The 13,874-nt window shown below is 40.9% G+C and overlaps 1 protein-coding gene across 19 annotated transcripts in view; it reads right to left on the reverse strand.

Moving 5' to 3' along the window:
• The window catches only part of LOC145269265 (kinesin-like protein unc-104), a 649,720-nt gene that overhangs the window by 591,515 nt on the left and 44,331 nt on the right, over nucleotides 1-13,874 (reverse strand). For 4 of the 19 annotated variants that reach the window (XM_080124902.1, XM_080124921.1, XM_080124898.1 and 1 more), the window contains exon 2: nucleotides 2,433-2,460. The exons of the other annotated variants lie outside the window; for them this stretch is intronic. The gene's annotated coding sequence lies outside the window, so the exon portion shown is untranslated. The remainder of the gene's footprint in view (nucleotides 1-2,432; nucleotides 2,461-13,874) is intronic. 19 annotated transcript variants of the gene reach the window in all.

Raw genomic sequence — 13,874 nt, forward strand, 5'->3', positions numbered from 1 at the left:
GTACTGCACTGCGCTGAAATAATAACGTTATTTCGAAAGCCATTCTTAACATGAGGATGGAAGGGTGTTTTGCAACTAATTTGTGCTTCTATCTGACAATTTAATTGAAGATATCATGAAACTTGAATTTAACCTGAAAAAAAAAAAAAAAAAAAAAAAAAAAAAACTATTAAATAGCGCGGTACCAAAAATACAAAAGCACCGGGTCGTTTTTTTAATGTGGAGAAAAGGAACAAAAAATAAAAATTATCTCAGTCGTGAAGGATTTCTCCTTCACTGACCGAGAACAAAAAAAAAATTGAGGCATACCATTAGAACAGATACTACACTTTGATCTTGGCCCGAAAGTTATCTTCAAGTTTTTACAACCATTTAGGGATTTTTATCCTCAGCCCCCCCCCACCTCCCAAAAATCAACAAAAATTAGACCATTTTTTTGTAATGACCTAGTCCCTGATGATTGTGATGTAATGCTGGTCCTGTGCAGTTCTAGGAGGTTCACCCTCCAAGGCTTTTTTGCCTTCTCTCTTTGAGAAGGTGTTAGTTTTTTTAGTTTTTTTTTTTATTATTATTCAAGTTTTACCCCAAACAAGGCACAGTGCCACTTTGAAGTAGGGGGCTACTGTCAGGGACATAAGTTGCAGGGATATTATGAAAGGAGATGAGCAGCAAGATGTCTGTTCACATTACATTTGAACTTCTGCATGTCAGTACAGTTGGGAAAGCAGAATCTCGGAAGGGAGTTCCAAAGTCTAAAAGTTCTGGGGAAGAAACTATTGGAGTAAAAGGCTTTCTTACACCTAGGGATCTCTAATGTGAAGGGGTGGGATTTAGCTGCTTGTCAGGTTTGTCGGGGGTGTTCACGTAAAGGGGGTACAAGTGCTTGTAGTTCGTCAGAGCATATACCATTAAAGTACTTGCAGAACAGGCAGAGGGATTCACCATTTCGTCGATGGGACAGGCTGAAGCGTAGCTGACAGTTCAGGACATATCAGGTTGGCACCTCTTTTTTGAATCCTGTCAAGAAGTGAGAGACAAGTAGCAGATGCACCAGCCCAAATGTGACAGCAATACTCCATACATGGGCGAATGGTGGCCTTATAGAGGTACAGGATACTTTCAGGCGTAAGTAGTTTTCTAGCATGGTAGAGAGAGCCCACCTTCTTCGCAGCAGCCTTGGCAAGGCTTTCAATGTATCTATTCCAGTTCAAGTTCCCTGTAAGCATTAGGCCGAGCAGTTTAAAGGAAGTACTTTCGGGTAATGTGTTCTTGGCCATTGCTATTGATGGTAGAGTTTATGGCTAATCACCTGAGGCGCCCTTACTGGAGAATGCCGACGAAGCTGCCCATGCACTTTTTGCAGGCCAGAGTACCCCTTTTTGGTGGTGGTGGTGGTGGGGGGGGGGCTGCATTGACTTCTCAATCTCACTTTCGGACCCTGGTGTCACAGTTCTTGCAGTAAGGGAGAGAAGTAAATAGCTTAATATAACGCAATTGCCTATATGAATATTCATATTAAAATATATTTAAGCATATTTTACAACCTGGCTATGCCGGGCGTCCCTGCTAGCTAGGATAAATACTTTCGGAATTTTGAAAAAATAGCTACAACAATATCAGAGCGTCTCCATTTACGCTAAATATCTATAGAATGCCAACACCAACATATTGCATATGAATCAGTCCCCTGTGGAATTTCCACGGGTCTCGCTAGTTTACCATTAATGCTGTTTTCGGTTTCTAAAAGTAGTTAAGATTTCTGATATTTCAAAATAAGACAAATTTTGCAATGTATTTATTGCATTTAAAACAAATTGTGACAAACGGATGGACAGATATAAGCTCTATTTATATAAGACTAGCCCTTGCCTGGGTGTTTGGCGGTGTGTGTTGAGCAAAAAAAAAAAAAAAGTGATAGTAGGCAGGCAGGCTTGAACCCATACCATGAAGGAGGAAAAGAACAGAAAAAGAACAGAAAAAAAAAGTCTTTGCTGTTGCGCCCATCGCCAAACTGAAAGTGACAAATGCTTAAATTAAGGCTAGTTAATCAAAAAGAGGCGATGACGTTCGAAAATATCGCTGAAAAAAGCAATCTTTCCCTGTAGAAAAGTGCTCAGTTGAGGGTGAAGGAATTAATGTTTTTAGCCAATTTTTCATATTTGTCGTCCGAAGGGTCGGGCTTCAAAATGATACCGATCTCATGAAAATCCGTTACCTCTGTCGAAAGTTTTAGGCAAACATACAAACATGCATACATACATACATACATTTAAACAGACAGATGAGATTTATATAATTAATAAGCGGAGGTGCCCGGCATTGCCTGGGTGTTTCTAGGTGTAAAAGAAAAAAAAAAAAAAAAGTTTTGGTAGGGAGGTAGGCTCAAACCGAAGACTTGAGGCGAAGTCGGAAAAGAAAGTTTGATAACTTACGATGCTAAGATGACAGGCGTGAGGATGGCTGAAATTAAACGTTTAAAAAAGCAGGTAGTTAAACGAACGTCAACGTGTGGTTTTTTAGGTCAAACATCACGCCATAGAGAAATGAAATCACAGCGTGAATTTTGTAACATAAAAGTTGCTGAAATAAAAAGATAGACGACCTCGTTTTGTAAATCAGAGATATTATAATCTAAGGAGTATATAAAATGTAAGAATGAGTGACCCTCACCAAGCGCCCCCCCCCAGAAAAAAAAGCCTTTGGCGGACATACAAAAAAAAAAAAAAAATATGCGCGCACACACACACACACAAGTATACACACATTTTCGCTTTTATATCATAGATTAGTGAGGGGGGGGGGACTGCTGTTGACCAGTCGTAAAAAAAAAGAAAAGGCCACCAGCCAGAAGCGAAACCGAAAGCAAAATTTTCTAATAAAAAAAAAAAAAGAAAAAAAACTCGGATTATTTAAGTTCGCAAGTATACATGTTATCAATGAGCCTGGTGTCTAACTCGGTCCCGTGGGGAGGCATAGTAAATAGGTACATGTTATTAATGAGACCATGATACACAGATATTATGACATGCAAATTTATCTTTTTAAAAGGAAAGAACGAATCGACCGTTTGCACATGCACGATTTGCAAACAGTATCGAAAGCAAGATTTTTACCTGTCCCCCCCCCCCTTCCAACAAAGTAACATTTCTTACATGAAATAATTGACGATTTTTTCCAATTTTTCAACATTATAAGTCCGGGAGATCGCTCTGTCTAACGGTGTCACATTCATGAAGCTTCAATGCAGATGACAAGTTTTTAGCAGACATATAAACACACACACAGATATTTTCCCTTTATCTAATAGACTAACGGGTGTACTCGGCATTGCCCGGGTGTGTAGAGGTGATGTAGTAAAGAAAAAAAAAATGATAGCAGGCAGGTTTGAATCCGTAACGCGAAGAAGAAAAAGAAGGTGTAAAAACACGTAATTTCTTAGCTAATGCATCCATGGCAAAACCAGAAGTCGCGAACATTGAAATTAAGGCTAGTCAATCGAAAGGAGATGATGACTTGCGAAAATGTTGGCAAAAAAAGCGACTCCTCCTTGTAGAAAACTGGCGAGTTGAGGGTGAAGGAATTAATGTTTTTGGCCATTTTTTCAATATTTGTTGTCCGAAAGATCGACGTTTAAAATGATACCAATTTTGTCACGTTCCGACACGTCTATTGGAAGTTTTTGCAAGACATACAAACACACACATTTTGCCTTTTTTTAGACTAGCAAAAGTACCCGTCGTTGAGTGGGTTCGAAAACAGCCTACAGAAAATGGACTGATTTATGAAAGTACCCATTTGAAGGGGATTATCCAAATTGAATAGCAATTGTCTGATATAAGGAGAAACTCCACATTGATCAAAAGCTGATTGCTTTCTGGACGTTCCGACGTGAAAGCCGAGAATACACGTTTCAATTAGTTTCACTTTATTTATACTTAAAAGTTGAAAAAACAGGCAACACAGCTAAATAGCGCGATTTTTACAAAAGTTGATGTAAATAAATCTAGACGCGACGTGTGTTCGCAAATCCTGGATATTATGATTTAGACGGTATATAAAAAGTTTTAAGACATAGTAAGCCCCTCGAGAATCGCGGCGAAAAAAGCCTTTGTGAGACATACATAAAATGATCACACACATTTTGCCTTTTATATAATAGACTGGCGAGGGGTACCCGGCGTTGCCCGGGTGTTTTTCAGGGTATGTGAAAAAAAGCCCGAAAATGTGAAAAAAAAAAAACGAAGCCTTCATGACACGCAGTTGGAAAATAGTAAAGTGTTAAAAAAAACAGGTGCGCGTTTTTGATTGACATGACGGTGATAGGTATTCAGCAGTTACGATTTTGTGCGGGACAGTTTTGAATGAGGTCAATAAATCGGTTTGTTTGTTTTTAAAAACCCGCTCCCTGTTTATTAGGAGGAGCGAAATGAAAGCTACAGTCTGATATGACGAAGTCGACATTGAATAAACGTTACTTAGCTCTCTTGAGACAACTGGCTTTCGGCCTGTGATTAGAGTCGAGTTTCACTTTTTTTTATACCGAAAACCGAATGTAACACGTGCCGATGCGGAAAATGTCAAATAATTAACGTTTGAAAGTCAATAAAATTAAATAGACAGGCGAGCTCCGTGGATAACTCTGAGATATTACAATTTATGGATGATATAAAAAGTTTTAAGAAGTTGTGAACCGAGCAAACGCTTCTCTGAAAGAAGCCTTTTGTGGACATCGAGGAAAAGCGTACATACATACTTACATGATGATGATGATTACAACGTCTTGTCAGACGAGTGCCACTCCCTCAGACATTTAAAATCCATGAGCCCAAATGTCTGAGGGAGTATCTATACGAATATGATGTTACAGAGTCTTAGCTTTGTACGACAGCTAAGTCTCTCTCTCGGTTCAAAATGTTGAGATCCAGCAACAAGCAAGAGCAAGATAGCCAGCAACAAATTGAACTGCAGACCAGCTTAATGCGGGTACATGTCTTCCGCTTTATGGTTTTTTAAATCAGAGATTTGCTTCTCCTAGAAAGGTTGCCTTCACCACGGCTTACAGGAGCCCTCTCTACCCCAATACACACACACACACACACACACAAATATACACGGTGCTAGTTGGCCGTTGACCCAGAAAAGAGTTCATTCGCCCTTTGGAAGGTCTTGTTTTTAATCCTTCAGGGAGACTAGCCGCCCTCCTCACCAAACAAGTCTGGTGGGGGAACCAGTTTAGTCGCCGGTGACCCGACCATGAGGCAGGTAGTACTGGGTTACATGGTACCAGTAGCATATGACATGACCTGACTGTAACATACATACATACATACATACATACATACATTTTCGCTTTTATATATATATAGATAGAAGATTTGTTTTAATATCATTTTTGTCTTTCAGTAATCCCTTTCCCAAGAACAAGAATAATCTCCTCTGGTCTTTTATTGCCAATTGACATTCCAACTAACCTTGGATTTCATCATAATCCAACCTGAAGAGAGCCTTTCCCTTTATACATAATGATAATAGAAAACTCATGAAACGATTGGAGCTTGAAATCAAAACAGACAATGGTTCCGATCACAATCAACTTTGGCTGGCTATATTTTCTATTGATCGCTGCTAAATATCAAACATTGCTTGCTCTATTATGTCAAAGAAGCCATCTTGAATTCTATTGTCTTACACTGATATTCTTGTTTCGTATTATTTTTTTTTAATTAATCGTTTTTTTTTGCAGATCAGTCATTGATAATTCCGATCGCAGTTTGGATTTTGTTTTTAAGTCTAAAAATGTTCTTTGTGTGAGGGTTGGTTTTGTAATTCCATTGCTGGTTTAAGTTCCGATTTATTTCTTCCTTTGCACGGTTTTTAGTCTGTGCTGATAATCTTTATTTAAATTTTGTCTGTTTGTTTTTGTTCGTTATATATATATATATATATATATATATATATATATTAGTATGGTACAGCATAATTGTTGTATATTGGTTTATATTGGAGGAGATAATATATTAAAACGTGTCATGTGTTATCTAGTGGATGAGAGATATTGTTCTTTTAACAGACAGATAATAAACGTATAAATCGTATGTATGTTGTTTAGCCAGGAGGACATGATATTGACGTGTAAACTGAATCATGTTGTATCAGACTTATCACACAGGATATTTTTACAGTTCATATGTAAGAAGAATAATATATGCTTCATACCTTTTTTTATTGAAGAGTTCTTCTGTATCTTTCTACTGCTCCTTGACAAACCATGAAACGATCGCGCCAGCCAATTGAGACATCTGTTCTTATTTGTGAAACCATAAAACAACTTTTCATATTTTTATAATATAAATTTATTACAGTTGTCTCAAATGGTTTTCACAGGATCTGCAATTCGTCTACATGTTCTATTCTTACAGCTCGCTCCCTAGCTGTCTGTCCACCCCAGTCTAGACGTTTGCCCGCTCTGGTGGTCAATCTTCAACTCTCTGAATCTCTCCAAAACTAACATCACGTGTTCTCTTACGTCACCTAATTTACGTGTCTCAGTCCAACCTAATGTCCACATCTAGTTATTTGTTTATTCAAAACCAAAGGAATGTTTACATCTATTTTCTATTTTCACATTCCTTTTGCGATTCACATGTCAATCATTTCTTCCCCAATTTAATTGTTTATTCTTCTAATCATAATAACTGATCCAGTGACCATCCGTCGCTCAAATCCCTTAATAAGAATACAATAATAATAATGTTTTGACCATTGACCCCGCTTGCCACAGTTAACAGATATCACGCTATGATCATAGCCTAAAGGGTCATAACATTACATAATCAGGTTGACATACCGGTTCTCGTTAAACAACGTTGAGCCTGGCTAATATCAGATGGGTGACCACTTTAAAATTCAAGACGCTGTATGTGCTTTCCGCTTATCTCAGCATTGTTTCCAGTCATCCTGAACCTCCACTTGCCACTGGTATTTAACAATGTCGACTCAGGAGAGGTGTGGTTGGAGATTGCGCAACTCTTATCACAAAAAATTCACATGCAGGCAACCTTACAGTGGGTATCCATAGTCTGTCAAGACTGAAGGAAGCCTTATATATAAAGTAGTAGCGTTCGTGTGTGTGTGTACAACTCTCCAACCGCATACAACAATGGATCGATTATGACCAAACCAGACATGATGATAATCTCCGACCTATGGATGATGCACACTATTTACCAAGGTTATATTTGGTGCGTCTCTTCATAAACTGCCCCGCCTAGAGATGGTGCACATCAAGTTGGGGTTCGCTATGCTGGCCAACTTCTTTATGAATTTGAAGAAAATGAACTTGTAAAGCTGAAGGCAAGAAATGGCTGTCTACGGCCAGCGTGAGGTCAGGATAGAAAAGTGTACACCAGGCGAGGTAGACGATGGCAGGAGACTAAAGTGGTGTAATATGGGAGAGTAATAGTAATGACAACGTTTTTGTAAAAAAAAAAAAAAAAAAAAAAAAAAAAAAAAAAAAAGAGAAAAAAGAAAAAACAAGGCTGACCCACATTTTTATTTCTTTCTTTCTTTTGTTTGTAACTGCAACGTTACAATATCATACACAGTATTTGTTTTGATGGGCTATAACTTGGAAACCAAGCATTCCCGGAACTATGTTTTTTGTGAAAGTTTAGCAAGGGAGCGGGGGGGGGGTGCATAGATTGGAGCTCAGACAAGCACTTGCCATGAAAATAAAGATAAAGTAGAGACAGGGTAGCAACGTCTCTTTTGTGAGAAACAGTTTGCAGGGAAGAGAAAAGGGCATCACTTACTAGATTTCGAAGCCAGTTTTGGTCTCTATCAAGGCAATATAAGGTGATTAGAGTAGCTCCTGCCCAGGTCTGGCAACAGTACTTCATCCTAGGATGTTGTGGTAATGTTTTAAGCTCTATTTATAAGAGCAAGAATGTCAATTGGTAGAGCCTCAGACTGAAGAACTCAAGGTTTCAATTTCGATTCTCAGTCACGGCATCCATGGGAACTTTTTTTTCATTATCCATCCAAGGACACTAAGATTAATTCCCGTAACAGAAGTTTTGCATCATTTATGTTTCTGGACAAAGATTAAAACAATATACGATATTAAACCTTATGCCTAGAAACGTCATTCTAATTCTGATCTAAATCCATTCCATGATTTTCATTCTAAAAACAAAAGTGTCTAAAAATTTAAAGCTTAAGCTTAAGGAGTCTTAAGAAGAAAGTAAAATTCAGCGAATCTTGCCTAATGGATGTCCTTATGTCTACAGATAAGATCTCATGCAAATCTGAAATATTTAAACAAGCAAATTCCAGTTTGTGCCCATATTGGGCAATCTTAAAATTTATTAAATATTTGTAATTTATCTATCTATAGTTAAAATTTCACAAGAATTTGAATTTTCACAAAGGGCTTTCACCTCCTCTTGGGCATCTTTCGCGGAAAACTAAATATAACCTTCATTACTCATTCTTACACCTAGTAGCTGTTTTCCCAAAATTCATAATGATCGGTTAATTAGTTTTAGGTGTGAATATATACACACATACCTATGAGGTGCCTTCAATCAGTTTCCAAATTTTTTTGTACAAGCATTTAAAATTGTTGTAGACTCTTGAAAATTTAGTATGTTATTGCTATATGTCTTACGAGATGACTAACCAAGTTTTATGATTTAAGATTTAAGTGAACAGCTACAGCAGGAACTGTAATACACCCTACTAAAGCCTGATTGTCACAGCTGGTGAATTTTCAAAAATGCAATCTGGACGTGAGGACACTTTAGAAGAACGATATGCAATAAAATTGTGTTTTAAACTTGGTAAAAATGCCACAGAAACGTATGGAATGCTTCAGACGGTTTTTGGACAATCTTGCATGAATTGAGCATCAGTTTTTGAGTGGCATAAGAGATTCAAGGAAGGCAATGAGACTGTGAGGGATTATGGGAGGTGCAGAATGTGTTAGAAAGCTAGAACACCAGAGTTGATTAGCCAAATAAAGAATTTCATGGATAAGGACCGCCGTATGTCTATACAGACAATAAGTGCACAGTTTGATGTCAGTGTGGGAACTGTACACACAATTATTTGTGCGGAATTGAAAGTGTGGAAGATTTGCACTAAAAGTGCTCAGTCCCAAGAGTGCTAAAAGAAGATCAGAAAGAAAGATATTGTCATGACCAAGATGGGCATCAAGACGGTTCCTCACCCTCCCTATCGCCCAGACCTTGCTCCCTGTGACTTTTGGTTATTTCCTAAGCTCAAGGAAAACCTTAGAGGCTGTTATGAGACAATTGAGAAGATGAAAGAGGCTGTGACACAAGAGGACTTTATGTGGCCTTCCAGAAGTTGTTGGAACAATACAACAAGTGCATTGCAGCTGGAGAAGATTACTTCAAAGGGGACTAGTGTTTCATGTGTTTACTATCAATAAAAAGGGCCCATACGAAAAAAGTCTGGAAACTTATTTAAGACATCTTGTAATTTTAGACAGAGTTAATCCTAAAGTTGTACCATTGATTTTGCAAACACAAAAACAAGTAGACACTTACAATCGAACTCGTTAAAAAGCCAACAAACATTTTTGTTAAGCCTATAAAGAGTAACTATACAGCACAATCACGTTGACACACCGGTTCTCACCAGATCACCGAAGTTAAGCAACATTGATCCTGGCCATTAACAGATGGGTGACCATTTGGGAAGGGTAGGCGCTGTATGTACCTTCTGGGAAGGTTGGGTGTGGGGCCAGCACCCTCACCCTGTAAAAAGAACTCCTCGCTACAAAAGCCCCTACAAAAAGTTGCAGATAGCCTATGCCCCTCCAGGGGCTCAAGGGCTATGGATTGATGGATGGATTAAGACCAACGAAAGACCTGACCACACAACTTGTAGCGAGCAATTGTCCAGCTGTGCTAGATGGAAACAAATTTGTCAATGACAAACTTGGGATTGTAGCCACAATTTTCAGCCACTGTCCATTTTGGAGCAGTAGAGCCACAGGATATTTAAACTATGACAACAGGGGTTGCCATAGAAACCTTCACATCAAGTTGTTTATAAAGATTCCCAGAAAAGAAAACAGATGATAATCAATCATTAAAATCAATAACTAATGGAGCAACACAGATCCAAACATGATTTTGCCATTAATTATCTACATCCGCATTTGCGATTTATATGTAAATATATGCATATGTGCAGAAAATCAGATGCAAAACCCAAGTTGTTGTTGCCACATATAGATGTTTGGGGGGGGGGTTAATTCTTGCAAGAGATGGAATTGGGTTCTTGTCTATTATTGTTAAGCTGAGCCCATAATTGTTTTTATTTTTTCTAATTACATACTGAAAAAAAAAAAAGAGAGTAGAAGTGGGTAAGAGAGAGAGAGAGAGAGAAAGAAAGGAGTATGAGTACGAGAGAGAGAGAGAGAAAGAGAGAGAAAGAAAGGAGTATGAGTATGAGTACGAGAGAGAGAGAGAGAAAGAAAGGAGTATGAGTATGAGAGAGAGAGAGAGAAAGAATGGAGTATGAGTACGAGAGAAAAAAGAAAAGCATGAGGATGAGCGACAGAGAGAAAAGTACGAAAATGAGAGAGAGAGAAAAGTACGAGGATGAGAGAAGGAGAGAGAGAGAAAGAAGTACGGGTGAGAGAGAGAGAGAAAGGAGTACTGGTGAGAGAGAGAGAGAAAGGAGTACGGGTGAGAGAAAGAAAGAGAGAGAGAGAAAGGAGTACGGGTGAGAGAAAGAAAGAGAGAGAGAAAGAAAAAAAAAGAGAGAAAGAGAGAAAATAGTACGGGTAAGAGAGAGAGAAAGGAGTACAGTTGAGAGACAGAGAGAGAGAAAGAATACGAGTGAGAAAGAGAGAGAGAGAGGGGGGGTACGGGTGAGAGTGAAAGAGAGAGAGAGAGAAAGGAGTACGGGTGAGAGAGAGAGAGAGAGAGAGAAAGGAGTACGGGTGAGAGAGAGAGAGAGAAAGGAGTACGGGTGAGAGAGAGAGAAAGGAGTATGGGTGAGAGAGAGAGAGAGAGAGAAAGGAGTACGGGTGAGAGAGAGAGAGAGAGAGAAAGGAGTACGGGTGTGAGAGAGAGAGAGAGAGAGAGAGAAAGGAGTACGGGTGAGAGAGAGAGAGAGAGAAAGGAGTACGGGTGAGAGAGAGAGAGAGAGAAAGGAGTACGGGTGAGAGAGAGAGAGAGAGAAAGGAGTACGGGTGAGAGAGAGAGAGAGAAAGGAGTACGGGTGAGAGAGAGAGAGAGAGAAAGGAGTACGGGTGAGAGAGAGAGAGAGAAAGGAGTACGGGTGAGAGAGAGAGAGAGAGAAAGGAGTACGGGTGAGAGAGAGAGAGAGAGAAAGGAGTACGGGTGAGAGAGAGAGAGAGAGAAAAGAGTACGGGTGAACGAGAGAGAGAGAGAAAGGAGTACGGGTAAACGAGAGAGAGAGAGAAAGGAGTACGGGTAAACGAGAGAGAGAGAAAGGAGTACAGGTGAGAGAGAGAGAAAGGAGTACGGGTGAGAGAGAGAGAAGAAAGGAGTACGGGTGAGAGAGAGAGAGAGAAAGAAAGGAGTACGGGTGAGAGAGAGAGAAAGAAAGGAGTACAGGTGAGAGAGAGAGAAAGAAAGGAGTACGGGTGAGAGAGAGAGAAAGAAAGGAGTACGGGTGAGAGAGAGAGAGAGAGAGAAAGGAGTACGGGTGAGAGAGAGAGAGAGAAAGGAGTACGGGTGAGAGAGAGAGAGAGAGAGAGAGAGAGAAAGGAGTACGGGTGAGAGAGAGAGAGAGAGAAAGGAGTACGGGTGAGAGAGAGAGAGAAAGGAGTACGGGTGAGAGAGAGAGAGAAAGGAGTACGGGTGAGAGAGAGAGAGAAAGGAGTACGGGTGAGAGAGAGAGAGAAAGGAGTACGGGTGAGAGAGAGAGAGAAAGGAGTACGGGTGAGAGAAAGAAAGAGAGAGAGAGAAAGGAGTACGGGTGAGAGAAAGAAAGAGAGAGAGAAAGAAAAAAAAAGAGAGAAAGAGAGAAAATAGTACGGGTAAGAGAGAGAGAAAGGAGTACAGTTGAGAGACAGAGAGAGAGAAAGAATACGAGTGAGAAAGAGAGAGAGAGAGGGGGTGTACGGGTGAGAGTGAAAGAGAGAGAAAGGAGTACGGGTGAGAGAGAGAGAGAGAGAGAGAGAAAGGAGTACGGGTGAGAGAGAGAGAGAGAGAAAGGAGTACGGGTGAGAGAGAGAGAGAGAGAAGGAGTACGGGTGAGAGAGAGAGAAAGGAGTACATGGTGAGAGAGAGAGAAAGGAGTATGGGTGAGAGAGAGAAGGAGAGAGAAAGGAGTACGGGTGAGAGAGAGAGAGAGAAAGGAGTACGGGTGAGAGAGAGAGAGAGAGAAAGGAGTACGGGTGAGAGAGAGAGAGAGAGAGAGAAAGGAGTACGGGTGAGAGAGAGAGAGAGAGAGAGAGAAAGGAGTACGGGTGAGAGAGAGAGAGAGAGAAAGGAGTACGGGTGAGAGAGAGAGAGAGAAAGGAGTACGGGTGAGAGAGAGAGAGAGAAAGGAGTACGGGTGAGAGAGAGAGAGAGAGAGAAAGGAGTACGGGTGAGAGAGAGAGAGAGAGAAAGGAGTACGGGTGAGAGAGAGAGAGAGAGAAAGGAGTACGGGTGAGAGAGAGAGAGAGAGAGAAAGGAGTACGGGTGAGAGAGAGAGAGAGAAAGGAGTACGGGTGAGAGAGAGAGAGAGAGAGAGAGAGAGAAAGGAGTACGGGTGAACGAGAGAGAGAGAGAGAAAGGAGTACGGGTAAACGAGAGAGAGAGAAAGGAGTACGGGTAAACGAGAGAGAGAGAAAGGAGTACATGTAAACGAGAGAGAGAGAAAGGAGTACGGGTAAACGAGAGAGAGAGAAAGGAGTACGGGTAAACGAGAGAGAGAGAAAGGAGTACGGGTGAGAGAGAGAAAGGAGTACGGGTGAAGGAGAGAAAGGAGTACGGGTGAGAGAGAGAAAGAAAGGAGTACGGGTGAGAGAGAGAGAAAGAAAGGAGTACGGGTAAGAGAGAGAGAAGAAAGGAGTACGGGTGAGAGAGAGAGAGAGAGAGAAAGGAGTACGGGTGAGAGAGAGAGAGAGAGAGAAAGGAGTACGGGTGAGAGAGAGAGAGAGAGAGAGAAAGGAGTACGGGTGAGAGAGAGAGAGAGAGAGAGAGAAAGGAGTACGGGTGAGAGAGAGAGAGAGAGAGAGAGAGAAAGGAGTACGGGTGAGAGAGAGAGAGAGAGAGAGAAAGGAGTACGGGTGAGAGAGAGAGAGAAAGGAGTACGGGTGAGAGAGAGAGAGAAAGGAGTACGGGTGAGAGAGAGAGAGAAAGGAGTACGGGTGAGAGAGAGAGAGAAAGGAGTACGGGTGAGAGAGAGAGAGAAAGGAGTACGGGTGAGAGAGAGAGAGAAAGGAGTACGGGTGAGAGAGAGAGAGAAAGGAGTACGGGTGAGAGAGAGAGAGAAAGGAGTACGGGTGAGAGAGAGAGAGAAAGGAGTACGGGTGAGAGAGAGAGAAAGGTGTACGGGTGACAGAGAGAGAGAGAGAGAAAGGTGAACAGGTGACAGAGAGAGAGAGAAAGGTGAACAGGTGACAGAGAGAGAGAGAAAGGAGTACGGGTGAGAGAGAGAGAGAAAGGAGTACGGGTGAGAGAGAGAGAGAAAGGAGTACGGGTGAGAGAGAGAGAGAAAGGAGTACGGGTGAGAGAGAGAGAGAAAGGAGTACGGGTGAGAGAGAGAGAGAAAGGAGTACGGGTGAGAGAGAGAGAGAGAAAGGAGTACGGGTGAGAGAGAGAGAGAGAGAAAGGAGTACGGGTGAGAGAGAGAGAGAAAGGAGTACGGGTGAGAGAGAG

This window comes from Euprymna scolopes, chromosome 45, assembly GCF_053919585.1.
Source record: "Euprymna scolopes isolate OS-2025 chromosome 45, ASM5391958v1, whole genome shotgun sequence".
Classification (NCBI taxonomy): domain Eukaryota; kingdom Metazoa; phylum Mollusca; class Cephalopoda; order Sepiida; family Sepiolidae; genus Euprymna; species Euprymna scolopes.